The sequence below is a fragment of the Pristiophorus japonicus genome, chromosome 5 (assembly GCF_044704955.1).
Source record: "Pristiophorus japonicus isolate sPriJap1 chromosome 5, sPriJap1.hap1, whole genome shotgun sequence".
Taxonomy (NCBI): Eukaryota; Metazoa; Chordata; class Chondrichthyes; family Pristiophoridae; genus Pristiophorus; species Pristiophorus japonicus.
The window spans coordinates 40085366-40112404 of NC_091981.1; the positions used below are offsets into that span (position 1 = coordinate 40085366).

The 27039-nt window shown below is 42.4% G+C and overlaps 1 protein-coding gene across 3 annotated transcripts in view; it reads left to right on the plus strand.

Moving 5' to 3' along the window:
- Positions 1–4721: 4721 nt before the first annotated feature.
- LOC139264306 (uncharacterized) overlaps positions 4722–27039 on the plus strand; it is a 66266-nt gene continuing 43948 nt past the window's right edge. The window contains exons 1-2 of one of the 3 annotated variants that reach the window (XM_070880552.1): positions 4722–4785; positions 5671–6039. The gene's annotated coding sequence lies outside the window, so the exon portion shown is untranslated. Of the gene's footprint in view, positions 4786–5637; positions 6040–27039 lie in introns of those variants that run through there. The other 2 variants (XM_070880553.1, XM_070880551.1) reach the window with 2 other exon arrangements.

Consider the following 27039-nt stretch of genomic DNA (forward strand, 5'->3'; position numbering starts at 1 on the left):
AAAGGGCAGAAAACTCTAGTGGGAGCTGTGTACAGATCACCAAACAGTAGTAGTGAGGTTGGGGACAGCATCAAACAAGAAATTAGGGATGCGTGCAATAAAGGTACAGCAGTTATCATGGGCAACTTTAATCTAAATATAGATTGGGCTAACCAAACTTGTAGCAATACAGTGGAGGAGGATTTCCTGGAGTGTGTTAGGGATGGTTCTCTGGACCAATATGTCGAGGAACCAACTGGAGGGCTGGCCATCCTAGACTGGGTGATGTGTAATGAGAAAGGACTAATTAGCAATCTTGTTGTCCGAGGCCCCTTAGGGAAGAGTGACCATAATATGGTAGAATTCTTTATTAAGATGGAGAGTGACACAGTTAATTCAGAGACTAGGGTCCTGAACTTAAGAAAAGGTAACTTCGATGGTATGAGATGTGAATTGGCTAGAATAGACTGGCAAATGATGCTTAAAGGGTTGATGGTGGATAGGCAATGGCAAACATTTAAAGATCACATGGATGAACTTCAACAATTGTACATCCCTGTCTGGAGTAAAAATATAACTGGGAAAGTGGCTCAACCGTGGCTAACAAGGGAAATTAAGGATAGTGTTAAATCCAAGGAAGAGGCATATAAATTGGCCAGAAAAAGCAGCAAACCTGAGGACTGGGAGAAATTTAGAATTCAGCAGAGGAAGACAAAGGGTTTAATTCGGAGGGGGAAATAGAGTATGAGAGGAAGCTTGCTGGGAACATAAAAACTGACTGCAAAAGCTTCTATAGATATGTGAAGAGAAAAAGATTAGTGAAGACAAACAAAGGTCCCTTGCAGTTAGATTCAGGTGAATTTATAATGGGAACAAAGAAATGGCAGACCAGTTGAACAAATACTTTGGTTCTCTCTTCATGAAGGAGGACACAAATAACCTTCCTGAAGTACTAGGGGACCGAGGGTCTAGTGAAAAGGAGGAACTGAAGGAAATGCTTATTAGGCAGGAAATTGTGTTAGGGAAATTGATGGGATTGAAGGCCAATAAATCCACGGGACCTGATAGTCTGCATCTCAGAGTACTTAAGGAAGTGGCCCTAGAAATAGTGGATGCATTGGTGATCATTTATCAACAGTCTATCGACTCTGGATCAGTTCCTGTGGACTGGAGGGTAGCTAATGTAACACCACTTTTTAAAAAAGGAGGGAGAGAGAAAACAAGTAATTATAGACCGGTTAACCTGACATCAGTAGTGGGGAAAATGTTGTAATCAATTATTAAAGATGAAATAGCAGCGCAATTGAAAAGCGGTGACAGGATCGGTCCAAATCAGCATGGATTTATGAAAGGGAAATCATGCTTGACAAATGTTCTGGAATTTTTTGAGGATGTAACTGGTAGAGTGGACCAGTGGATGTGGTGCATTTGGACTTTCAAAAGGCTTTTGACAAGGTCCCACACAAGAGGTTGGTGTGCAAAATTAAAGCACATCATATTGGGGGTAATGTACTGACGTGGATAGAAAACTGGTTGGCAGACAGAAGGCAGAGAGTCGGGATAAACGGGTCCTTTTCAGTGGTGTGCCGCAGGGCTCAGTGCTGGGACCCGAGCTATTTACAATATACATGAATGATTTAGATGAAGGAATTGAGTGTAATATCTCCAGGTTTGCTGATGACACTAAGCTGGGTGACGGTGTGAGCTGTGAAGAGGACGCTAAGAGGTTGCAGGGTGACTTGGACAGGTTAGGTGCATGGCAGATGCAGTATAATGTGGATAAATGTGAGGTTATCCACTTTGGGGGCAATAACACGAAGGCAGAATATTATCTGAATGGTGACAGATTCGGAAAAGGGGAGGTGCAACGAGACCTGGATGTCATGGTTCATCAGTCACTGAAAGTTGGCATGCAGGTACAGCAGGCGGTGAAGAAGGCAAATGGTATGTTGGCCTTCATAGCTAGGGGATTTGAGTATAGGAGCAGGGAGATCTTACTGCAGTTGTACAGGGCCTTAGTGAGGCCTCACCTGGAATATTGTGTTCAGTTTTGGTCTCCTAATCTGAGGAAGGACGCTCTTGCTATTGAGGGAGTGCAGCGAAGGTTCACCAGACTGATTCCCGGGACGGCAGGACTGACACATGAGGAGAGACTGGATCGACTGGGCCTGTATTCACTGGAGTTTAGAAGGATGAGAGGGATTCTCATAGAAACATATAAAATTCTGATGGGACTGGACAGGTTAGATGCAGGAAGAATGTTCCCGATGTTGGGGAAGTCCAGAGCCAGGGGACACAGTCTGAGGATAAAGGGTAAGCCGTTTAGGACTGAGATGAGGAGAAACTTCTTCACTCAGAGAGTTGTTAACCTGTGGAATTCCCTACCGCAGAGAGTTGTTGATGCCAGTTCATTGGATATGTTCAAGAGGGAGTTAGATATGCCCTTGCAGCTAAAGGGATCAAGGGGTATGGAGAGAAAGCAGGAAAGGGGTACTGAGGTGAATGATCAGCCATGATCTTATTGAATGGTGGTGCAGGCTCGAAGGGCTGAATGGTCTACTACTGCACCTATTTTCTATGTTTCTATGTTCCCTTCCCTCTTATTTTTTAGTCATTCTTTGCTGGCTGTTAAAAGTTTCCTAATCCTCTGACCTCCCACTAGTCTTGGCCACTTTGTATGCCCTTGTTTTTAATTTGATACCATCCCGTATAGATGGTTATCCCTTCTCTTACACTTTCCTTCTCATTGGAATATATTTGTGTTGAGAGTTATATAATATCTCCTTAAATGTCTGCCACTGCTCATCAATGGCCCCACACTTTAATCTATTTTCCTAGTCCACTTTAGCTAACTGCCTTCATACCTTTGTAGTCTCCTTTGTTTAAGCTTAGGACTGGTTTGAGATCCAACTTTCTCACCCTCCAACTGAATTTGAAATTCAACCATGCTATGGTCACTCATTCCTAGAGGATCCTTTACTAGGAAATTGTTTATTAATCCTTTCTCATTACACAGTAACAGATCTAAGATAGCCTGCTCCCTGGTTGGTTCCACAATGTACTGTTCAAGGAAACTATCCTGGATACACTCTATAAACTCTTCCTCAAGGCTACCCTGGCCAATTTGCTTTGTCCAATCAATATGAAGGTTAACATCCCCCATGATTATTGCCGTTACCTTTTTACAAGTCTACATTATTTCTTGCTGTATACTCCGTCCAACAGTGAAACTACTGTTAAAGGGCCGATAGACCATGCCCACCAATGACTTTTTCCCCTTCTTATTCCTTATCTCCATCCAAACTGATTCAACATCTTGATTTTCTGAGCCAATATTGTTTCTCACTAATGCACTGATCTCATCCTTTATTAACCCTGGTTGGTTCCACAACGTACTGTTCAAGGAAACTATCCTGGATACATTACTTTCCCTTTCTGTCTGTCCTTCAGAATTGTCACATACCCCTGAATATTTTGTTCCCAGCCTTGGTCTCCTTGCAACCACGTCTCTGTAATGACTATCAGATCATACCCATTTGTATTTATTTGTGCCGTCAACTCATCTATTTTGTTATGAATGCAGCATGCATTCAGATAAAGAGCATTTAAATTTAATTTTTGCCATTATTTCCTGCTTTGACCCCACTTTCTGTTATACTTTTATATTGTACATTCTGATCCTTCCTTTCACGCTCTGGTTTTCATTTCCCCCAGTGCTACCCTGCTCGTTTGCGTTCTTATTCTTTGACTTTTTAAATTGAGCGTAGAGAGATCAAGAGGGGAGCTGAGAGAGAAACTCGAGAAAGATGCGAGCTCAGTGCTGGGGCAGGGGGGAACCTGAAAGGAAATTTGGCCCGGTGGGCTGGGGGATGCAAGGGAAGTGGCAGAGGCAGCTGATCGGATAGTCTCAATCTTTGAGACAAAGAAGTCCAGGAGCTACTCGCTCTTGTTGGGGTGAGTGTTCTGGAAACAGGGAAGAGGGGTTTAAGAAGATGGTTAGCAGTAGAGAATAGTAGCAAAGGGTTATCTTTGCATTCCAGAATGATCCTGGAAAGTGAGCAGTTTTGATAGACAAGAGTAGGACCTGATAATGCTTTATGTGGTCCAGCCAGATCTGGCAGTGAATGGTTAAACCAGTTGTCTGCCACATCCGTTCAAGTCTGCACCCCGTGGACTTGAGGGAGCGAATATGAGGGCCGTACCAGGGGGAGCGAAGATGAGGGCCGTACCAGGGGGAATGGCCAGGTTGAGAGTAATGGTTTTAATAGAGACTAGAGCATCAAAGGTGGTGGTGAAGGTGTAGTTGAGCAGAAATTTTATGGTGAATGGAGGGCCAAAGGCTGGACAGTTTGGAATTGATAAATGTATTGTAAGAGTCTGGAGAGAGTTTTTCCAGGGGGGGATGCAGAAGGAAGTAGGGTTGGGTGGAGGAAGGGGGATGTGGGTGGAGAGCGATACAAGGAAATAGTTCAGAAATGGCTATATCTGCAATTGACACGGTAGGAATTGCGAGGCCACGAGAGATGGCAAGATCAAGAGAGTGGCCGTGAATATAAGTTGAGGTCACATGGAAGGAGAGATTAAGGGAGGATAGGAGGGTAGTGAACATATTAAGGGAGGATAGGAGTGTAGAGCGAGCATGATGAATTGAGATGGAGGTTGAAGTTACCGAAGATGAGAAGTCACTCGATGCAGAGGCTGAGGGAGGAAAGCAGTGAAGATATTGCAGTGATAACATTTTTATTGTACTTGGGTGGGTGGTAGAGAATGAGAATTTTAAATGAGAGGTGAGAGGGCTGGAATAAGGTGAGATGTTCAAAGTATGAAAAAGTGCCAAGGAGTAGGGGGATAGGTCAAGAAGTAGTTTAAGTTTAGTCATTGTTGGTAGTATAGGAAATTATCGATCACCTGTCGCGGTCCATTAATGCAGCACGCCTAACGGCTTTCATTTTCGCTTAATACTCTACTTAATAATTTATAATTAGCTTACTGGTTGTTCAACTGCCCAAATTAACCCATGTGATTTGGTTTGGTACTTTCACTTATACATGCAGGCATCATCTCTGCGATCGGTCGCTCTTCCCAGCTGGGAAACTATAAAGACAGTTTTCTGACCGATGTGAAATAAGGCAAAATAAAATATTTTATCAGTAAAAGAGAGTAAGCGAATAAGTATATTTTTTGACGTAACGTGGACTCCCGGTACCAATTTTACCTGGAAAAGTGACGTTACCCCAATTCCTTCGATTTCAATCTGGATTGAAAAAAGATCAAGCATGTCAGAAGCCATACACTTCAATATATTCTGCTGTCTGGAGTAGTGCTGGGGTAAGGAGGCTGCAGTTAGGACCCCCGCTGTATTAAGAAATTAGAAAAATGTGTTCAAAGAGTAAAAATGAGGATAGGCAAATATGGTACAAAGCTCCTTCGGAGCACGTGAAACTGTTAGAATCAGAGAAATGTTTCAAGTAGTGACAGATTGAAGGAAGGAGCCGTCTGTTTCGGTGGGGGTGGGGGGGGGTCATCTTTAAACGAAATATGTGACTCTTGTTAGGTTGTGGATGTATAAATTACTGTGGCTTAAATCTAGCAATACTGATTAAGCTTGTTTTAAATATATATAGTTTAAATCATGAATTATATAACCGACGAGTGTGCAAGAGAATCAAAATAGTTTCGGGCTTTCCACAGTACAAGAGATGGAATCGGTGCAGTTCTAGTTTTGTTTCGCCAGTCCAGGTGCGGCAGCACAGAGAGGAGGCTCAGGCAGACGCAATGTTCTCTCTTTGTTCCCCGGCACGTCCTTGTCGCTCCTCCCCTCACGCTGCTCAGCCTCGGACTTATGAAAGCACTAACTTCAGACGTAGCCATCAGCATCAGGAGCAGTCTTGAGGCCGGAGGGGGTCGAACTAGAAAATGTCGTCAAATCTCTTCTGAACAATACCACATTGACTTTTTGACAAAAGAGGCTGGTTCGCCAACTCCACTAATGTGATCGGGGGATGAAAAAAAAATCACATCACAGGAGAGACGGAATCTGAGGGTGGATCTGACTTTAATGTAAGTGAAAAAGGAGGAAAAAATGGGATCCGCGGGGTTACTTTGCAACAAATTATTCTTTCCTTTGTTACTTCTGTGGGAGACAGAGAGGGTGGAACGCAGTCCATTGTTTTCCGAATGGAGAGTGTTCCATTGCTGAACCTAGAAACGGGCAGAGGCTACCCTGACCCCACCGGCAGCAACTACCAGTCAGTATCCAGTTTATGGAAGAATCCATAATTTTACACAAGTAAAAGTAATGCTGGTAAATGATCTTCTCATTTTCCTCCCGAAATGACTGGAAATCAGAAATAGAATTTTGAGGAAGGGTGAATGAGCAATTAGTCTTTTATTAACTTAAGGTTTGTAAAACAGCTATATGTTCTCTGGCTTGAAATTTCTAACTATGAACTAGTAATCGCCTCTTGTAAGTCAAAAGCTTTTTAATATATATTTAACGATAATTATGGTATTCAAAAATCTGTTTCCGACCTTCTGATGTATCCATTCCAACGAAATTCTAAACATTTGTGTAGATTAATCTGAGTACAATGATAACTGCAACGATGGCTTATATATATATATGCCCGTGTTTATTAGGTAAAGGGAAACAAAACACACAAATAACTAGAGCCAATTAGATTTATTAAAATGTGAAACATCCAAGTATATTCTCTACAGTAGTCCCGACTTATGAAAGACAAAAGAAAAGTGTGTTTTTCTACATCAGATTTGAAATCGCATTGTAAAGTGGGGTGTGTCCAATTTTTATAAAGCATCAAAAAGTGGCGAGATTGTTCTGTTCATTAATTTAAATGATTGCCTCTAAGTGTGCAGTACAGAAGTGTCTGATAAATGAATCCTGCTATTCCTCTGCATTTTTTTTAAATTTGGTTACCATGCACTGAAGGTGGGCTTTCCCAAGCTGGGTTTTCCCTCCAGCTACTACTTTATTTATGCACTTCCTGTTTGAAGTGAGTGGAGCAGTAATTTGGGTAATTCTGAAAATGAATGAAGAGTATGTGGGCAAATTAGTAGTTTAGTGTGGGAGGTTGTAATTAAACTGAAATATATATTGGGACATTTAGAATCATTCAGCACAGAAAGAGGCCATTCAGCCTATTGTGCCTGTGCCAGCTCTTTGAAAGAGCTATCCAATTAGTCCCTCTCCCTTGCTCTTTCCCCACATCCCTGCAAATGTTTCCTTTTTAAATGTGTATATTTACTTTTAAATTTGGATTCTCTCTCTTGTTCTCTCCCTCCCCCACTATATAAGCGTGGATTTAAAATTTCTTCCATTTGAGATGAGAAATTCTAATTTATCATTGTGATAAAGCAGCCTGCTGGATATCTATTTGCAGCAAGTTTATGATTTCAGCGAATCTTCTAGGGCATGGGTCCATGTGGAGATTTAGTTTTTTTTCCCCCACAGTAGAGGATAAATCAATGGGTTGGTCACCCCAAGCTAATTCTTTTAGATTTCATAACATTTGGAGGACTGAGATAAGATCCTCTCGAGAGGAGCATGAAAGTCTAAAGGGCAAGGAAAAGTAATATTTTTTAATGTGGGTTTTCTTTTCTCTAATAATTCAAATTGGATATGATATCTGGGCATGTGTGCGTGTTTCTGCTTGTATGACTTTCCATTATCACTAAGTGGTACCCACACATAAGCTCACCACCCCTAAAAAAATCTATAACTATTTTGCCATCATGTAATCTTTACAGCACATCAAGGCGTCACACCGACTCTGGTGGTAGGAGGGAGTAGGTGTGCTGATTTGTGTCAGACAATCGGAACTTTTATTTAAAAAAAAAAATTAAAGTGGTTCAATAAAGAATGTGAGAATAGATATAAAGAGCTATCTGTGCAAAATAAATGTTAGCCCTCTAAAGAGTAATGAGCTCCCAAAGCAAGCTCTCTACTCGGAACTCGTCCACGGCAAATGAGCCAAAGGTGGGCAGAGGAAATGTTACAAGGACACCCTCAAAGTGCAACGTTCCCACTGACACCTGGGAGTCCTTGGCCATAGACTACCCTAAATGGAGGAAGTGCATTCGGGAGGGCGCTGAGCTCCTCGAGTATCGTCGCCAAGAGTGTGCAGAAATCAAGCGCAGGCATCGGAAGGAGAGTGCGGCAAACTAGGCTCCCTGCCTACCCTTTCCCTCAACAACTATCTGTCCGACCTGTGACAGAGACTGTGGTTCTCATACTGGACTGTACAGCCACCTTGGAACTCATGCTAAGAGTGGAAGCAAGTCTTCCTCGATTCCGAGGGACTGCCTATGATGATGATGAATGAGCTTAATTCCGAGAATTTTATTTAAAGGCATATATACCATTTTCTGTCTCAGCCTTGCAGAGAGATGTCTGGGCTATGTGGCAGCCTCCCCATACAGGATGGCTGTGATCAGTAGAGCTGAGGAACAAATCTGTGCTCCTCCTGTTTCCAAGACTGCATTATGATGCAGTACTAAGCTACTGTTTAAATCTTTTTATTTAATACATGCTATTGTATTTTTAAAGCTCCTCTGCCCAGTAATGACAATGATCTGGAGTTTTTAAAAATGCAATTATTACTTCACATAATATAATGGGGATTTTTTTTTTAAGCTTGGTCCCTTTCCAATTGTTTCCCTGATTAAGAGGGTGAGTCGGTCACCAATACAAATGCTGTTTCAAAACCAGCAGGCATAAATGATGCTGGAAGATAGGCCAGGCTTGTAGTTGCTTTGCAGTATTACTTCATTCCCTCTGGTGAAAGGCCTAGCATCTGCTTGATGCCCCAAACCCTAAGCTTCTCCCCTGATTTAACAGATTGTTAACTGAGTGCTTCAAAATGAATCAATATTGTCATTGCAGAAATAAAGGATTGAAATGCAGTCAAATTTGCTGCTGTAGAAATGCACTATACTTGTATCTATCACTGTTGGTGCGTGAAACATTTACGTGGGCGCATTGTGGGCTTTTCTTTTCTATTGGGATTTTAGTAAAGCATAACAGTGAATGCATGAAATCTTTGCACCATGTCCATTTCAGCCATGAAAACATAAGTATTAGATTTTTCCATTCAAACTTGGGAGTCTGAAGAAAGCATCATGTGTGTTAAAAAGAACTTGCAATGATATAGCACCTTTCACAAACTCAGGACATCCCAAAATGCTTTATAACCAATTAAGTATTTTTGAAGTTTAGTTACTGTTGTAATGTCGGCAGGAAATTTGCGCACAGCAAGGTCCTTCAAATACCTATGTGATAATGACAAGATGATCTCTTTTTTTAGCAATGTTGGTTGAGGAATAAATATTGGCCAGGACACTGGGGAAAATTCTCCTGCTCTTCTTCTAATAGTGCCCAGGGATCTTTTACATATAGCTGAAAGGGCATATGGCACCTTGGTTTCACATCTCATCCAAAAGATGGCACTTCCAACAGTGCAGCACTCTCTCAATACTGCACTGGAGTGACAGCCTAGATGATGTGCTCAAGGCTCTCAATTGGGGCTTGAACCCACAGCCTTATGTCTGAGCCGAGACTGACACGTATAAAATGCCAGACTGAAATACTGGTGATTACAGGTCTTTTTATTTGTGAGAGCAATGTGAAATAATGAATTATGAGCATCATGCAAGGAGTATAATGCACATTATTATGGCTTATTGGTTTAAATGTCTTCCTATCCTATCCTTGACTTCTTTTTGATGATCTAATGGCAATTCTTATAAGTGGAATTTGTCCCATATGATCTAGGAAGGCTGTTTCTTTCAATCTGTGCTCAGCATGTATATCCAAAGGAGTAATAATTATATGTATTTAAGATAAGGGATGAATAGTAATATTCTCTGGTGTAATTCCTGTGGGGTTTTTTAATTCGTTCGTGGGATGTGGGCAGCGCTGGCAAGGCCAGCATTTATTGCCCATCCCTAATTGCCCTTGAGAAGATGATGGTGAGCCACCTTCTAGAACTGTTGCAGTCCATGTGGTGAAGGTATTCCCACAGTGCTGTTAGGGAAAGAGTTTCAAGATTTTGACCCAGCGACAATGAAGGAACGCCGATATACTTCCAAGTCAGGGTGAAGCTGCACTCATGCAGGCAAGTGGAGAATATTCCATCACACTCCTAACTTGTGCCTTGTAGATGGTGGACAGGCTTTGGGAACCCGGAGGAGAGACACTTGCTGCAGAACACCCAATCTCTGACCTGCTCTTGTTGCCACAGTATTTATGTGGCTGGTCCAGTTAAGTTTCTGGTCAATGATGACCCCCAGGATGTTGTTGATGGTGGGGGATTCGGCGATGGCAATGCCGTTGAATGTCAAGGGGCGGTGTTTAGACTCTCGCTTGTTGGAGATAGTCATTGCCTGGCACTTGTATAGCGCAAATGTTTCTTGCCACTTATCAGCCCAAGCCTGAATGTCGTCCAGGTCTTGCTGCATGAGGGCATGGATTGTTCCATTATCTGAGGATTTGCAAATGGCACTGGGCACTGCAGTTATCAGCGAACATCCCCACTTCTGACCTTATGATGGAGGGAAGATCATTGATGAAGCAGCTGAAGGAAGATAGATGGGCCTAGGACACTGCCATGAGGAACTCCTGCAGTGATGATGTCTTAGGGCTGTGATGATTGACCTCCAACGACCACAACCATTTTTGTTTTGTGCTAAGTATGGCTCCAGTCAGTGGAGAGTTTTAACCCGATTCCCATTGACTTCAGTTTTACTAAGGCTCCTCGATGCCACTCTCGGTCAAATGCTGCTTGATTTCAAGGGAAGTCACTCTCGCCTCCCCTCTGGAATTCAGCTCTTTTGTCCATGTTTGAACCAAAGCTGTAATGAGGTCCGAAGCTGAGTGGTCCTGGCGGATCCCAAACTGGGCACCGGTGAGAAGATTATTGGGTGAGTAAGTACCGCTTGATAGCACTCTCGACGACACCTTCCATCATTTTGCTGATGATTGAAAGTAGACTGATGGGGTGGTAATTGGCCGGATTGGATTTGTCCTGCTTTTTGTGGACAGGACATACCTGGGCAGTTTTCCACATTGTCAGACAGAGGCCAGTTTTGTAGCTATACTGGAACAGCTTGGCTAGAGGCGCGGCTAGTTCTGGAGCACAAGTGTTCAGCATGACAGCTGGGATTGTTGTCGGGGCCCATAGCTTTTGGTGTATCCATTGTGCTCAGCCGTTTCTTGATATCACATTGAGTTAATCAAATTGGCTGAAGACTGGCTTCTGTGATGGTGGGGACCTCACGAGGAGGCCGATATGGATCATCCGCTCTGTACTTCTGACTGAAAATGGATGCAAATGTTTCAGCCTTGTCTTTTGCACTCAGGGCTACGCCATCATTGAGGATGGGGATATTCATGGAGGCTCCTCCTCCCGTTAGTTGTTTAATGGTCCGCCACCATTCATGGCTGGATACGGCAGGACTACAGAGCTTTGATCTAATCTGATTTAGGGAATGGAGAGTATAAGAGTAACATTTAAACATATAAATAAATGGCTGAAAATTTGGTGTTAAAACAACACTGCTATCTTCATAAATAGCTGGGAACATTACCAGAACAAAGGGATTGTTACAGGAGATCCAGGCTGCACCTTATTCTAATAGGAACAAAGAGATTTGCAGGAACATTGAGGCAGCAATCTAAAATCATTAAAACCAGATAGCTAGGAGTGCAGGAAGATAACTGGATCCCACATGAAGTGGATCATAATGAGCTGTGTATGTGCATGTGCCCTCTCCCATGGGGTTGCACACCTTCAGGTGAAGCAGGGCAGAGAGTAGGGATAAATAAACCAGCACAGCTGATGTATTTCAGTCACCATTTTAGGTGCACGTTCTGTGTGTATTTTGTGTAATACTTTGGTTTTATGTGATTGGTTTGGCTGTTCAATTATAAACTATAACATTTTGAGGGATCATTCTCGGGTTGGCAATCAGTAACCAGTGGGGTGCCGCAGGCATCAGTGCTGGGACCCCAACTATTTACAATCTATATTAACGACTTGGAAGAAGGGACAGAGTGTAATGTAGCCAAGTTTGCTGACGATACAAAGATGGGACGAAAAGCAATGTGTGAGGAGGAGACACAAAATCTGCAAAAGGACATAGACAGGCTAAGTGAGTGGGAAAAAATTTGGCAGATGGAGTATTATGTTGGAAAGTGTGAGGTCATGTACTTTGGCAGAAAAAAATTAAAGAGCAAGTTATTATTTAAATGGAGAAAGATTGCAAAGTGCTGCAGTACAGCAGGACCTGGAGGTACTTGTGCATGAAACACAAAAGGTTAGTATGCAGGTACAGCAAGTGATCAGGAAGGCCAATGGAATCTTGGCCTTTATTGCAAAGAAGATGGAGTATAAAAGCAGGGAAGTCTTGCTACAGTTATACAGAGTATTGGTGAGGCCACACCTGGAATACTGTGTGCAGTTTTGGTTTCCATATTTACGAAATGATATACTTGCTTTGGAGGCAGTTCAGAGAAGGTTCACAAGATTGATTCCAGAGGAGGGGGTTGACTTATGAGGAAATGTTGAATAGGTTGGGCCTCTACTCATTGGAATTCAAAAGAATGAGAGGTGATCTTATCGAAACATATAAGATTGAGGGAGCTGGACAAGGTGGATGCAGAGAGGATGTTTCCACTGATAGAGGAGACTAGAACTAGGGGGCATAATCTTAGAATAAGGGGCCGCCCATTTAAAACAGAGATGAGAAATTTCTTTGAGGGTTGTGGATCTGTGGAATTTGCTGCCTCAGAGAGCTGTGGAAGCTGGGACATTGAATAAATTTAAGACAGAAATAGAGAGTTTCTTAACCAATAAGGGGTTATGAGGAGCGGGCGGGGAACTGGAGCCGAGTCCATGATCGGATCAGCCATGATTGTATTAAGTGGCGGAGCAGGCTCGAGGGGTCATTTGGTGGCCTTCTCCTCCTATTTCTTATGTTCTTCTTATGAGAGGTGGAGTTGATGGGAGGATAGGAGTGTCTCTATGGTATAGGCTGATAAGCTGAGAAATATAAAGTGGAGGTGTTGAAGTGCCCCCGCTGGTGGGAGGGTGCTGTTACAACATGATAAATCTACAAGGGCAGTTTCCATTAAAAATGTGAACATAAAAATTTATAATGGGAAAGGTTTATACAGTTATGACAATGTGACGACTGAAGTAAGGTTTTGTAGACAAAAGTATGCAGATATAGAGATTTTACTATATAGATATTAATTTAATTACTCAAGAACATCTTCAGATTGAATACAGTGGAGCTTCATGGGCTAAAGGACTAAACAAGGATTTTACTATAATTAAGGCTTAATGGATTCCCATTTGGTGAAACTCTCCATAGATGTTAAATTGTAGGCACAACCTGGGGTTAATATATTGCACAGCATAACTTCATCTGATTTTTAATATTGGGTCACCCATTTTAAATATAATCAGGCTGGGTGCCTCAGATTTAGCCAGCATTTCAAATTTAACTGAGGCTGTTCGTGTTTCTCGGAGAACCCGCCAGCTAAAGTAAGGCGAGGACTGCTGGATCCAGGAGGTAGTGTCCCTGCTTCATCACCCACCTCTCCCCCGCAGTGCCTCCGATCCTCTGGCTCTAATGTTCAGTTGGTCAACATTCTGTTTAATTCCAAGCTGTGTTTCTGACACCATATCCTCTCTGTTAAAAAGACTACCTACTTCCACTGCTGAAACATTGCCCGTCTCCTCCCCCACCTCAGCCCGCCTGCCACTGAAGCCCTTATTCATACCTTCATTATCTCGCGACGTAGTTACTCCAATGCTCTCCTTACTGGCCTCCCATCATTCACTCTCCATAAACTTCAGCTAATCGAAAGCTTTGCTGCCGATATCCTAACCCACACCAAGTCCCCCTCAGCCATCATAGGATATGAGACACCGAAACATGCTATTCGGTGCAACCAGTCTTGCCATCCTATCCTGGTTTTTGCTGCTAAATTTGGCTCCCAGTCTCCCTGGTGCTGCAAATTTTAAATTCTCTGTGTTCTATGTGTCACCCTTCTCTATCTCTCCAACTTCCTCCAGCACTGCAATTTCCTGCTCCCAAAATCATTCCCCTGACTTCAGCCTTTTATCCAACTTCCCTCTCCCTTTACCCTACCTGGGCTTAACTCTGGAATTTCCTGTCTGAGCCCCTCCTTAGAACCCACCTCTTTGACAAAGCTTTTCATCATCATTCCTAAACTCTCCTCCTTTGGCTCTGCATCCATTTTACTTAACGCCTCTGTTAAGCACCTTGGGACGTTTCTCTAAGTTAAAGGTGCTTTGTAAATGTAAGTTGTTGATTCAACCCAACCGCTTTTTGAAAGACCTCCAGCACCTTTTCACGCAACTGCTTTTAACCCAGTCAGAGTCAAAAATGAAATCTACAGTGACCCATCTAAAATAGCTGGTAGTAATGGGCCTCTGTTTGTTTTGTGTAGCTTCCAAGAACATGTCATGAAAGGTCATGACTTGTAGTGTTCATTGATGCTCAGTATGACTATTTTTCAGTGCCATTTTTAACTTTGTGGATTTTTGACTCAGAGGAAATGTTATCTTAAGCTCTCTTGCTTAGTGAAATGCATTATTGAGCCATGTAAACTAGGTAAATTTCAGGTGCAATACCTGTTCTGTGCTGAGTTCGCTAATCTTAGATGGGACATCAATCAAAGTGTTAGGATTAGTGTTGGAAATGCTTGTGTGTGAACAGGACTAGGCTTGGCTTTGAAACTCTCTGTTTGAAAAGGGGGCTGACACTCACTGCCATGGTTCATACTTGAAGAATGGCCACTTTGAGGTAGAAACAGGAGGGCTGGCAGAACTAATTAAAGCATTCTTCGGGGGGAAAAAAATCACAATCTTCAGGAGAAGAAAAAAAAAGGATGGGGCAATCTGCTTTAATGTGTTCCTTTATAGTGCCCTTTGAGAGAACTTTCAATATGAAATAGCTGTCATGATCTCAAGTACCTATGACTGTATTTTTCAACTTGGTTGGTTTGCAGTAATACAACTGATATTGTAATTCCAAGCATGTGTCAAATATATATTTTTTTTAATTCAAGAGGGTTTCATCCGAATTTCCCATAGTTGGCTGGGTTGAGCAGACTGCTTTTTGTATCTGGATTGCATTTTTCAGGCAGCATGATGCAACATTGGCTACATTAAGGTTACGTTTGCATTTGTCTCACTTCTCCCTTTTCCAGATGAGAAATGATTGTTTGAACAGCATTGCATACCCTCTGTCCTTCAATAAATTTTGTGTATTAAAGTTTGAGCAACATGGTACTTGTACTCTTCAAGAGCTGTCCTGCTAACTACACTCAATGTAAGATCAATATTTGACAATTAAGTTTTGTATCCTATCCACATTATCACACTTTGTTTTTGGCCTCTGTTGGTAAAATGGATTTGGAAAAGTTAATTGGAGAGCACTGGAACTTGAGAGTGAGACCTGCATTTATATAGTGTTTTATCACCTCCCGGATGTCCCAATGCGCTTAACATAATTCATTACTTTTTGACAGCAGTAGCTGTTGTGAAAGGAAAACATAACTTGCCCCTTGTGTCCCTGTTATTAATAATAAAATGGCTGTTGATACCGCAAAGTAATTTTATTTTATTACTGAACAACTGAATACTTTCAGTTAATGGATAGTGATCCATTGCAATTCAACTGCAACGTTTTGTATTTTCTGTTAACTTTGTTCTACTTAAAATCAAATCCCCAATTATTTAGTTGCTAAATATTTTATTTTGAATAATATACTTTCAGTGGCACAATTTATTTTATCATACAATTTTTAGTATCAGAAAATTAATTCATCCTACATACATGGCCTTATTGTGATTGTTAACGTTCGTGAACAGCAATAATCACGGGACTGACTGGAGAATGTAATTGTAACTTGCCACCAATTGCATTGGAATTACACCTAGTTGTTATGCTAACTGATCCAATTTGTAACTTGTACAGGGTACCTTGTTCCTATAAACTTTCAATATTAGCCTTAAATTCTTGAGGCCCACTGCTCAGGTGATTTATTATAGACTAAACATCATTCATAATCTCTGTTATATCTTTAACTTCCAGTAAATACATTAGCCATTCTCATGTATTTTCAGCAACTTGTTATATTTGAGCTATTGACTTTACATTCTCTCTCTAGCTGCCTTTGAATTTCTCCCTTTTTATAATAAATTCCAACATTAAGACTCCCTGAGGCCAAAATTGCCCCTTTCCTTAAGGCCTCTTAACATCTAATCCATTTTACCAACACCTCTTGGGTGCCAGGCCGCTGGCCCAACCAAAACCCTCCCTCGTGGCCCAGTGGATCGAAGTTTAAAGATCACGCAGGCTCTCCCCTTTAAGTTGGGGGCGGTGCAGAGTGGCCGCCACAATGACGTCAACTTCCGCCCCTCTAGTGGTGTCTCCGCCACATATCCGCCCCCATTAAGAGCGACTTCCAGATCCGAGTGGGACAAAAAACAGCGGAATTTTGCTCGCAGCCACCTCAACCATCGCGGCGGTAAAAACCATAGAAACGGGGCGCGCACCCCGTTTCGGGCAGGGGGACAATTCCAACCCTTGCCCCTCCCCTGAATTTTGACATGCCATTGATTAACCTCATTAAAAAGGAACTGGATAAATATTTTTGGGGAATGGGAGATAGAAGAATAGACTAAGATCAAGTACTTTGCTGGGCACAGACTTTCTGCGGGGTTAGGATGGGATGGAAGGTTGTTTGTGCAGTACACCCAGCTAGAGTTGAATACTGGAGATGGGAGGCTTGGGGATTAGTTATGCTAAATTCTGAAAATACTCAGCATATCACACATTATGGGTTATACAATTGTACAAATAGATATGGGGCAGTGAGAACCAATTCCCATAAAAAAGTAAGATGCTAAGACTGCTTTTAGGTTCAGTGGCATCAGTTACTCCCAAGAAGGTCTTTACACCAGACTTGAATTTGTAACACCCAGTAAGAATCAGGAGACGTGGGGCTCCTGTCGGGTGTGGAGACGGGCGATACATTTATATATCGCACAGATGTCACGCCTACCTCCAGGAAAGAGGAAGACAGGAAACACTTTTAATTCCTCATTGATGAAGATTAAACTGCAAACAATTTTTTTTTTAGTAACTATTATTAAAAGGCTTGGTTATTGATGCAATGTTCGGTCATCTATTTCTAAGGGAACAGAGTCTTGTCTTACATCCACAAGTATGTTGTTGAAGGTCAATACAACCACAATGGAACAAAATACACCTAATACATAATTTATTTCTTTATAAACAGTAACAGTCGAACAGAATGAGCCACTAGATTTTCTTCACTGGCTGTGAGCAACATGACTTTTGATGCTTAGAATATAGAGGGGAAACAGCGAATGTTGGAAGTCTGAAATAAAAATGGAAAATACACAACCACATGTGATGCCCCCAAACACTCATTCCATTTGAGACAGCAATTCACAGGTTTGTTCTCTAATCCAGTATAAAGTAAAATCTGACACTTTGACCACGCCATCCTCCTACAACACTGCTACTCTGCTGTCCAGCTCCGTGAGATTGCCCTCACTTGGTTCTACTCTTGCCTATCCAATTATCCAAGCAGTTACCTCTGGAGTCCTCAAGGATCTATCCTTGGCTACCACCTCTTTCTCATGTACATGCTGTCTATTGACAACATCCAAAGACATGGGGTCAGCTTCCATATGTATGCTGATGAGATCCAGCTCTACCTCTCCACCACCACGCTTGACTGCTCTATTGCCTCTGTGTTGTCAGCATGCTTATCTAACATCCAATTCTCAGTTTCCTCCAGTTGAGAAGATCAGAGCCATTGTCTTCAGCCTTGCCACTGATTCCAACCCCTTCTCAGAAAATGTCTCCAGTTGAACCGGACTGTTCACACCCTTGCCATCCTATTTGAGCCCAAGGTGAGTTTCCAACCCCGTATTCTCTCCATCACAAAGACTGCCTTCTTACACCTCTGCACCACACCCTGCCGCAGTCTAACTGCTGCTGAAACTCTCATCCAGACTCGGCTATTCTAACACTGTCCTGGCCGGCCTCCCATGCCCTTTAAATTTCAGCTCTTCTGAGACTGAGCTACCTGTATTCTATTTCGCACCAAGTCCCGTTTACCCATCAATCCTGTCTTTGCTAACATTACTGGCTCCCGGTCCCCCAACACCTCCAGTTTAAAATTCTCATCTTGTTTAAAACCTTTTATTGGCCAACATTTATTCCTTAACCAACATCTAAAACATGATCTAGTCATTTATTTAATTGCTGTTTGTGGGACCTTGCTATGCACAAATTAGTGGCCGCGTTTCCTACATTACAACAGTGACTACACTTCAGAAAGGACTGCATTGACAGTAAAGCACTTTTGGATGTTCTGAGGTCCTGAAAGGCGCTATATAAATACAAGTTCTTTTTTATTTTTGTTAACATTAAGACCATAAAAAAGAAATGAATAGACAGCTGACTGCCTGCAGTTCCTTCGCGCCCAAGCTGAATTATTCTCTGCTAAAGTTTGCAAGTACCATCAGCAGCGGAAAGAGCGTGCGGCAAACCAGTCCCACCCACCCTTTTCCTCAACGACTGTCTGTCCCACCTGTGACAGAGACTGTAATTCTCGTATTGGACTGTTCAGTCACCTAAGAACTCATTTTTAGAGTGGAAGCAAGTCTTCCTCGATTCTGAGGGACTGCCTATGATGATGATAGTATGTGGAATGCACAATTATTAGGTGACAGTTTCAGAGGTAAATGAGACGCAGTAAACCTTTTTTTGTGAATTATTCAGATTGAGTCTGGAACCTTTCTTGGGGTGAAGAGAAGGGAGAGGTACTTCAACCCAACAGTACAAGGAAATCAAATGTGCATACACAGTTGAAGCACTATTAAGTAAATAACTATCTTAATTGGTGTTAATTCAGTTCAGTTGCTTCCTCCAATGCCAGTACAGATAACCAAGCCAGGGCGGCGTAAGATGATTCGGAGGTGGAAATAGGCCACCTTGGTGATGGCTGGATATGTGGTCGGAAGCTCATCTCGGGATCACCAAGGTTGCGAAGAGTCTGGTTCAGCTTCAAAAGTTGCCAGAGACAGGGATGGAGATGGTGGCAAGGGAACAGAGTTTGTGATGGGGACTGAATTACAATGACTTTGGTCTTCCCAATATTTAGTTGGAGGAATTTTTTGCGCATCCAGTACTGGATGTTGGATAAGCAATGTGACAGTTTAGAGACAGTGGAGGGGTTGAGAGGTGGTGGTGAGGTAGAGCTGAATGTCATTAGCGTACATATGGAAACAGATGTGTGTTTTCCGATGTCATCGAGAAAGAAAAGGAAGACTTGCATATTTATACATTGCCTTTCATGACCACTGACATCCCAAACCACTGAAGTACTTTTTGAAGTGTACATCACTGTTGTAATGTGGAAACGTGGCAGCCAATTTGCACATAGCAAGCTCCCACAAACAACAATGTGATAATGACCAAATAATCTGTTTTAGTGATGTTGATCGAGGGATAAATATTGGCCAGGATACAGGGGATAACTCCTCTATTTTTCTTTGAAATCGTGCCATAGGATCTTTTACATCCACCTGAGAGGGCAGATGGGGCCTCTGTTTAACATCTCATCCAAAAGATGACATTGCAGCAGTCCCTCAGTACTGCACTGGAGTGTCAACCTAGATTTTTGTGCTCCAGTCTCTGGAGTGGAACTTGAACCCACAACCTTCTGATTCCGAGGCGAGGGTGCTATCCACTGAGCCACGGCTGACACACTAATGGTGACTGCCGTTAGTTAGACTTGCCCCTGCACCCTTCAGCAACTTTGTGGGAACTTTTTCGTCAGCTGAAGTGTGAGGTGATAATGGCACAGCGAGGGAAACCAGGCATCTAGTACCTGAGTCAACAGGGCAACCAACAGGATATCTTCTTAACCAGAGGCAACGATGCGGGAGCAGGAAGAGAAACCATTGCAGGTGATTCTCTGGCTACGATTAGATAGATAAGAATGGAACCAGGTGAGTGCAGTCCCACCCAGCTGGATGACTGTGTAGAGGTGTTGGAGAAGAATGGAGTGGTCAACCGTGTCAAAGGCTGCAGACAAGAAGGATGAGGAGGGATAGTTTACCTTTGTCAGTCACAAAGGATGTCATATTGTAACATTGATGAGAGTTGTTTCGGTACTGTGGCAGAGGCGGAAACCTGATTGGAGGGATTCAAACATGGAGTTGTGGGAAAGATGGGCACAGATTTGGGAGGTGATAGCACATTCAGGGACATGAGAGGAAAGGGAGGTTGGAGATGGGACGGTAGTTTGCAAGGACAGAGGGGCCAAGGGTTGTTTTTTTGAGGAGAGGGGTGATGACAGCAGGTTTGAAGGGAAAGTAGCTGAGGAGAGAACCGTTGACAATATCAGCAAACATGGAGCCAGGAAGGGAAGTTGGGTAGTCAGTTTAGTAGGAATGGGGTCGAGGGAGCAGGACGTGAGTCTCGTGGACAAGATGTGCTCGAAGAAGGCATGAGCTGGGAGAGAAACTATTGTAATGAGATTTAGTGTCAAACTAAATGAACACTTGTATTCTGAAATAAACAGTAAGCAGTAAAATACAACTTTTACGGATATGGTAATGTAATGGTTGTTTTACTGAACTAGCAATTCAGAGACTGGGTTCATAACCCAGAGAATGGGAGTTCAAACCTCACCCAGGGTAGTTTGAGAATTCAACTTCAGTTTTAAAAAATAAATCTGAAAATAAAAAGCTGGTACCAGGTAAAAGTTGACATGAAGCTGTCTGATTGATTGTTGTAAAAACCCAACTGGTTCACTGATCTTTAGGAAAGGATACCTGCTGTCATTGCCTGGCCTAGTGTATAAGTGACTCCAGTCCCACACCGAGTGGTTGTCTCTGAACTGCCCTCTGAAGTGGCTTAGCAAGCCACTCTGTTGTATCAAGCCACTGCAAAGCAACGGTTCGGGAAGAAAGCTCACCTCAATCTTCGAGGGCAACTAGGGATGCACAATAACACAGCCTTCCCAGCAATGCTGGGAATTAATCTTGTGAATTAATTTTTTTAAATTGGAACTTCGTAATTCAATTTTGGGTGGGGCATCAGTTCTGATAAACTGAGAAAACTAGCCCCTCAATTGTTCTGAGCTTTTCCATTGAGCAGCTGAACCATAGAGATCTAGAAAATCTTGGGTTTGATTCCCAGTCTCAGCCAGCACAGCAATAGGTGCCCTATAGTTTCAGTTGGTGTCCTTGGATGAAGTCTGGAATAGCTAGCTTGGGTTTCCATTCCTGATCACTATCTGGAGGCCCTTGCTAAAGAAACACTCATACACCATAGTCCGATGACTATGGGATTGGCTCGAATCCTGCGATTGAATAGCTGGGGTGCACTCACTGGCTGCTTGGGAGCGAGTGAATCATGCCCGGGGCACCATACTCCTTAAGGAGCCACAGCCTTCAGGAGGCAGCAAAACTAATGAGAAAATAATCTGACCAACAACATCCCAGGGTTGTTATGTCAAAGGAACCTTGAAAACTGAATTACTGCATTGGCTTATTGCCAATTGTCTAGCATCCTCAATATAAAGTTAGTTTTAAAATGTGTTCCTTCGCTTTCACTTCTCGTTATCATCTTTGAACCAACTACAGCAAAGCCTTCAAGTTGCGTTTACATAAATCCACTTCAGTGTGAGTTGGCTACTAACCTGTCAGGCCTATAGGTCAGTGAACATATTGTACAGCTGTTGTGCAGTGTTAATCTCTTTAAGAACATAAGAAATAGGAACAGGAGTAGGTCATACGGCCCCTCGAGCCTGCTCCGCCATTCAATATCATGGCTGATCTGATCATGGACTCAGCTCCATTTCCCTGCCCACTCCCCATAACCCTTTATCCCCTTATCGTTTAAGAAACTCTCTATTTCTGTCTCAAATTTATTCAATGTTCCAGCTTCCATAGCTCTCTGAGGCAGCGAATTCCACAGATTTACAACCCTCTCAGAAGAAATTTCTCCTCGTCACTGTGTTAGATAGGCGGCCCCTTATTCTAAGATCATGCCCTCTAGTTCTAGTCTCCTCCATCAGTGGAAACATCCTTTCTGCATCCACTTGTCAAGTCCCCTCATAATCTTATACGTTTTGATAAGATTGCACCTCATTCTTCTGAATTCCAATGAGTAGAGGCCCAACCTACTCAACATTTCCTCATAAGTCAACCCCCTCATCCCCAGAATCAACCTAGTGAACCTGCTCTGAACTGCCTCCAAAGCAACTATATTCTTTCGTAAATATGGAAACCAAAACTGCACGCAGTATTCCAGGTGTGGCCTCACCAATACCTTTATATAGCTGTAGCAAGACTGCCCTGCTTTTATACTCCATCCCCTTTGCAATAAAGGCCAAGATTCCATTGGCCTTCCTGATCACTTGAGTTTCATGCACAAGTACCCCCAGGTCCCGCTGTACTGCTGCACTTTGCAATCTTTCTCCATTTAAATAGTAACTTGCTCTTCGATTTTTTTTTTCTGCCAAAGTGCATAACCTCACACTTTCCAACATTATACTCCATCTGCCAAATTTTTGCCCACTCACTTAGCCTGTCTATGTCCTTTTGCAGATTTTTTTGTGTTCTCCTCACATACTGCTTTTCCTCCCATCTTTGTATCGTCAGCAAACTTGGCTACGTTGAACTCAGTCCCTTCTTCCATGTCATTAATATAGATTGTAAATAGTTGGGGTCCCAGTACTGATCCCTGCGGCACCCCACTAGTTACTGGTTGCTAACAAGAGAATGAACCATTTATCCCGACTCTCTGTTCTGTTAGCATGGATAGAGGATTGGCTAACTAATATATTACCCCCAACCCCGTGAACTTTTATCTTGTGCAGTAACCTTTTATGTGGTATATTCTGGAAGTCCAAATACCTTCTGGAAGTCCAAATACACCACATCCACTGGTTCCCCTTTATCCACCCTATTCGTTACGTCCTCCGAGAACTCCAGCAAATTTGTCAAACATGACTTCCCCTTCATAAATCTATGCTGACTCTGCCTGACCAAATTTTGCTTTTCCAAATGTCCTGCTAATGCTTCTTTAATAATGGACTCCAACATTTTCACAACCACAGATGTTAGGCTAACTGGTCTATAGTTTACTGCTTTTTGTCTGCCTCCTTTTTTAAATAGGGGCATTACATTTGCAGTTTTCCAAACTGTTGGGACCTCCAGAATCCAGGAAATTTTGGTAAATTACAACCAATTTCTATTCTGAATCTACTCTTAGCAGTTGATTACTGGTATTGATTTTTAAACTGCGTCGTACTATAGCAGAATAGCAATGCCTTCCAAAATCCCAGTCAAACATTCGAAGCGAAGCAGCTGGGAATCACCAAATGTCGCAGAAATATCTCCATCCACCATTTCTCCCTCCACCTTGTTTTACAAAAAAACACTGAGGTTCAAAGAATTAGTTAAGTAGGTGTTAGCAAGATTTGAAATAACACTGGGAATGGAATACTCAAGGACCTTTTAAAAATCCGTTGTTGTTGTCAATTTATGATGCCATTTTATCGCATGCTTTTCAGTTTTTAGTTTTAGCATTAGAAAGCAGGAGAAAGTAATTTAAGCCCTCAAACGGTAAGTTTCATGGAAAATCAGCAAAAATGAGTTATTTTGAACTTCACTAAACTCCATTGTTAGTTTGGCAGAAATACTAGGGATTATTAATTAGTTAGCAAATGTATAATTATTGAAGAGTTAAGCCATTTGTACTCTTCGGCTTTGGTTTCTGCTTTGGAACATGTGAAGTGGGATTTCATAAGCTAAAGATTCAGCTGCAATCCTTGCATCCTGTGAGGCTTGCTATATTAAGAACATAAGAATTAGAAGCAGGAGCAGGCCATGCAGCCCCTCGAGCCTGCTTTGCCATTCAACAAGATCATGGCTGATCTTTGACCGCAATTCCACTTTCCTGCCCAATCTTCATATACCTTGATTCCCCTAGAGTCCAAAAATCTATCTATCTCAGACTTGAATATATTCAACGGTTTAGCATCCACAGCCCTTTCGGGTAGAGAATTCTAAAGGTTTACAACCCTCAGTGAATACATTCCTCTTCCTCTCAGTCTTAAATAGCTGACCAATTATCCTGACCAATTATGCCCCCTAGCTCTAGACTCTCCAGCCAGGGGAAACAACCTCTCAGCATCTACCCTGTCAATCCCCCTCCGAATCTTGTATGTTTCAGTGAGATCACCTCTGATTCTTGCAAACTCCAGAGAGTATAGGCTCAATCTCCTCATAGGACAACCCTGTCATCCCAAGAATCAATCTAGTGAACCTACGCTGCACTGCCTCTAAGGCAAATATACCCTTCTTCCGACAAGGAGACCAAAATTGTGCACAGTACTCCAGGAGTGGTCTCGCCAAAGTCCTGTATAATTGTAGCAAGACTTCCTTACTCCCATACTCCAACCCCTTTGCATTAAAGGTCAACATGCCACTTGCCTTCCTAATTGCTTGCAGTATCTGCATGCTAACACTCAGTTAGCATTGTAGGGTCCAATCGTGCCTCATCATGTACTCTCATATTATCATTTATTCTATACAATCCTGCCTGCCTCTACAGTCTTGCATTATTATGTATTCTATACAGTCTTGCAGTCTTACCACGCATTCCATATCTTATCCTGTCATTTATGGTATAAGGGAGAAATCTAAACATTCATTTTTTTTTTCAGGCTATTGGACCATGTAAAGTGGGATTTTATAAAGCTGTGATCCTTCTCCAGTCCCACCAATATGTGACACTCACTTTAATTCTGCACAAATAAGGTCCACTACAAGCAAAGCCTTTATTCCACATTCAATGAGGAGCAAATTCATAGCAGTTGCATAGTCTTAATGCCATGAGTCAGTGGTTCGCAGCAAAACAATGTCCTTATTTGGGTTATCTGCTTAGTAAATACTTTGACACACCTGAAATTTCCAGTATTTTTCAGGTTGTTTGGGGTCTGGAGGATCAGTGCTTCAATTTATTTTCAGTCGCTTTTATTTCCAGCACCAGATTTCTGATTCGTTCCCTTGGAGGACAAGACACACCCAGCTGTTTATCTGGAGTATATAATTAGATCCTGCCTGCCTAAGTAACCAAGTACTTTGCAAAGTATAATTTGAGCTATTCTGACTGCCAGGCTCCAGACGCAATAGAGCTCACATATAGCAGACAGAGCTCGCCCTCGCAGGTGAATAGAAGCAGATCGGGAACGCATATGCGGCTCCAGGATACTGTGTGCATGCGCAGAAGGCCACAAAGATGTGCATGCAGATAATCACTCTTTATTTACCCCATTTTTAAACCACCTTTAAGAAGCATTATCACCAAGTAACCAACCTTGAGTTGTTTCGCTTCCAGAATTTGGCACCGCACATTGGGTCTCAATAAGCACCCGTATTGTGCAAGTGATGCTGCAAAGTGTATGTGTTGATATTACTTGCCCAACATGTACTCATTTTGGGATCCACCCGGAGCAATGAGAGCTCTTGTTTTTCAGGGTGAGCAACTAGCAGAAATAACCAATCCAAGGTGAACAACCCCAGCTTCTCTAGTCTATCCACATAACTCTCTCTTCCCACATTCCTGGAACCAGTCGAATAAATTTCTTCTGCACACTCTCCAAAATCTTCACGTCCTTCCTAAAATGTGGTGCCCAGAATTGGACACAATACTCCAACTGGGACCAATTTGTGTTTTATTTAGGTTTTGCATAACTTCCTGGCTTTTGTACTCTTTGTGCCTTATTTATTTATTTATTTATTTTTTTATTTATATATATATATATATATATATATATATATAAAGTCCAGGATCCCATATGCTTTATTAACTGCTTTGTCCTGCCACCTTCAAAGATTTGGGCACAAGCACACTTGGGTGTCTCTGTTCTTGCACCCTCTTTAAAATTGTACCATTTAGTGTGCATGGTCTCTCATTCTTTCTACCAAACTGTATCATCCCTCACTTCACTGCATTGAATTTCATCTGCCCTGTCTCCGCCTTTACTTCCAGCCTATCTGTCTCTTTTGGAAGTCTACTACAATCTTCCTCGCTTTATTACACTTGTGTTTTCTGGCGACTATATTCACAGCGTAGGTATGATTGTACGATATTTGCAAGCACGGGCAACCAAGGTGTCGGTGCTGATAAAAACGTACCGTTGACGATTCTAATAGAGTTCAGCTGGACATCAACGGATTTGACATGCAGACTTGATAGCCATGTTCGAGAGCAATACTCCACTGTCAAATGCTGCCATAAGGAGGGTTTGAGCGTCTGCTCCCCATGTGGATCCAGTGAGTTTCTGCAACAGGTTGACCCTACTCTTAAGTTTTTTCCCAAGGTTCTGGAGGTGTTGTCTATGCAACAGGGTGTGATTGAGCGTGACTCCTAAAAAAAAAAATAGGGTTTTTTTTCCCCCATGGTTTAGCTCTGTGCCGCAAAAGGAGACTTTTAGAGCTCGATTTTCTTGATTGCTGTTGAGGTGGAATGTCGAGGTAACAGTCTTTTCTTGGTTTAGCCAAAGTTGCCATCGGTGAAAGTAGGCCTCCATCCTCTGTAAATCGCTGGTGGCAGACAAATTCTTGCTTTGTGTTGCCAAGGCAATATCATCAGCATATATAAATTTGCGGGACTCGGTTTCGGGCAGATCACTGATGCAAGTGTTGATGGGTGTGTGAGAATGACTTTGCTATACAACTTGATGAACCCACAGACATTTCTAAAATGTCCCATTTACTCACCTATGTTCGGTATGTGTGGAATAATGAAATAAAAGACGACTTTTTATTTTGCAAAGAGGTCAAGCCAATATAAAGTCGGATGATATTCTCAAATTGTTGGATGATTTCATGACTTCAGCAGAAATCAGGTGGACAAATTGCACTGGGGTCTGCACTCATGGGGCTG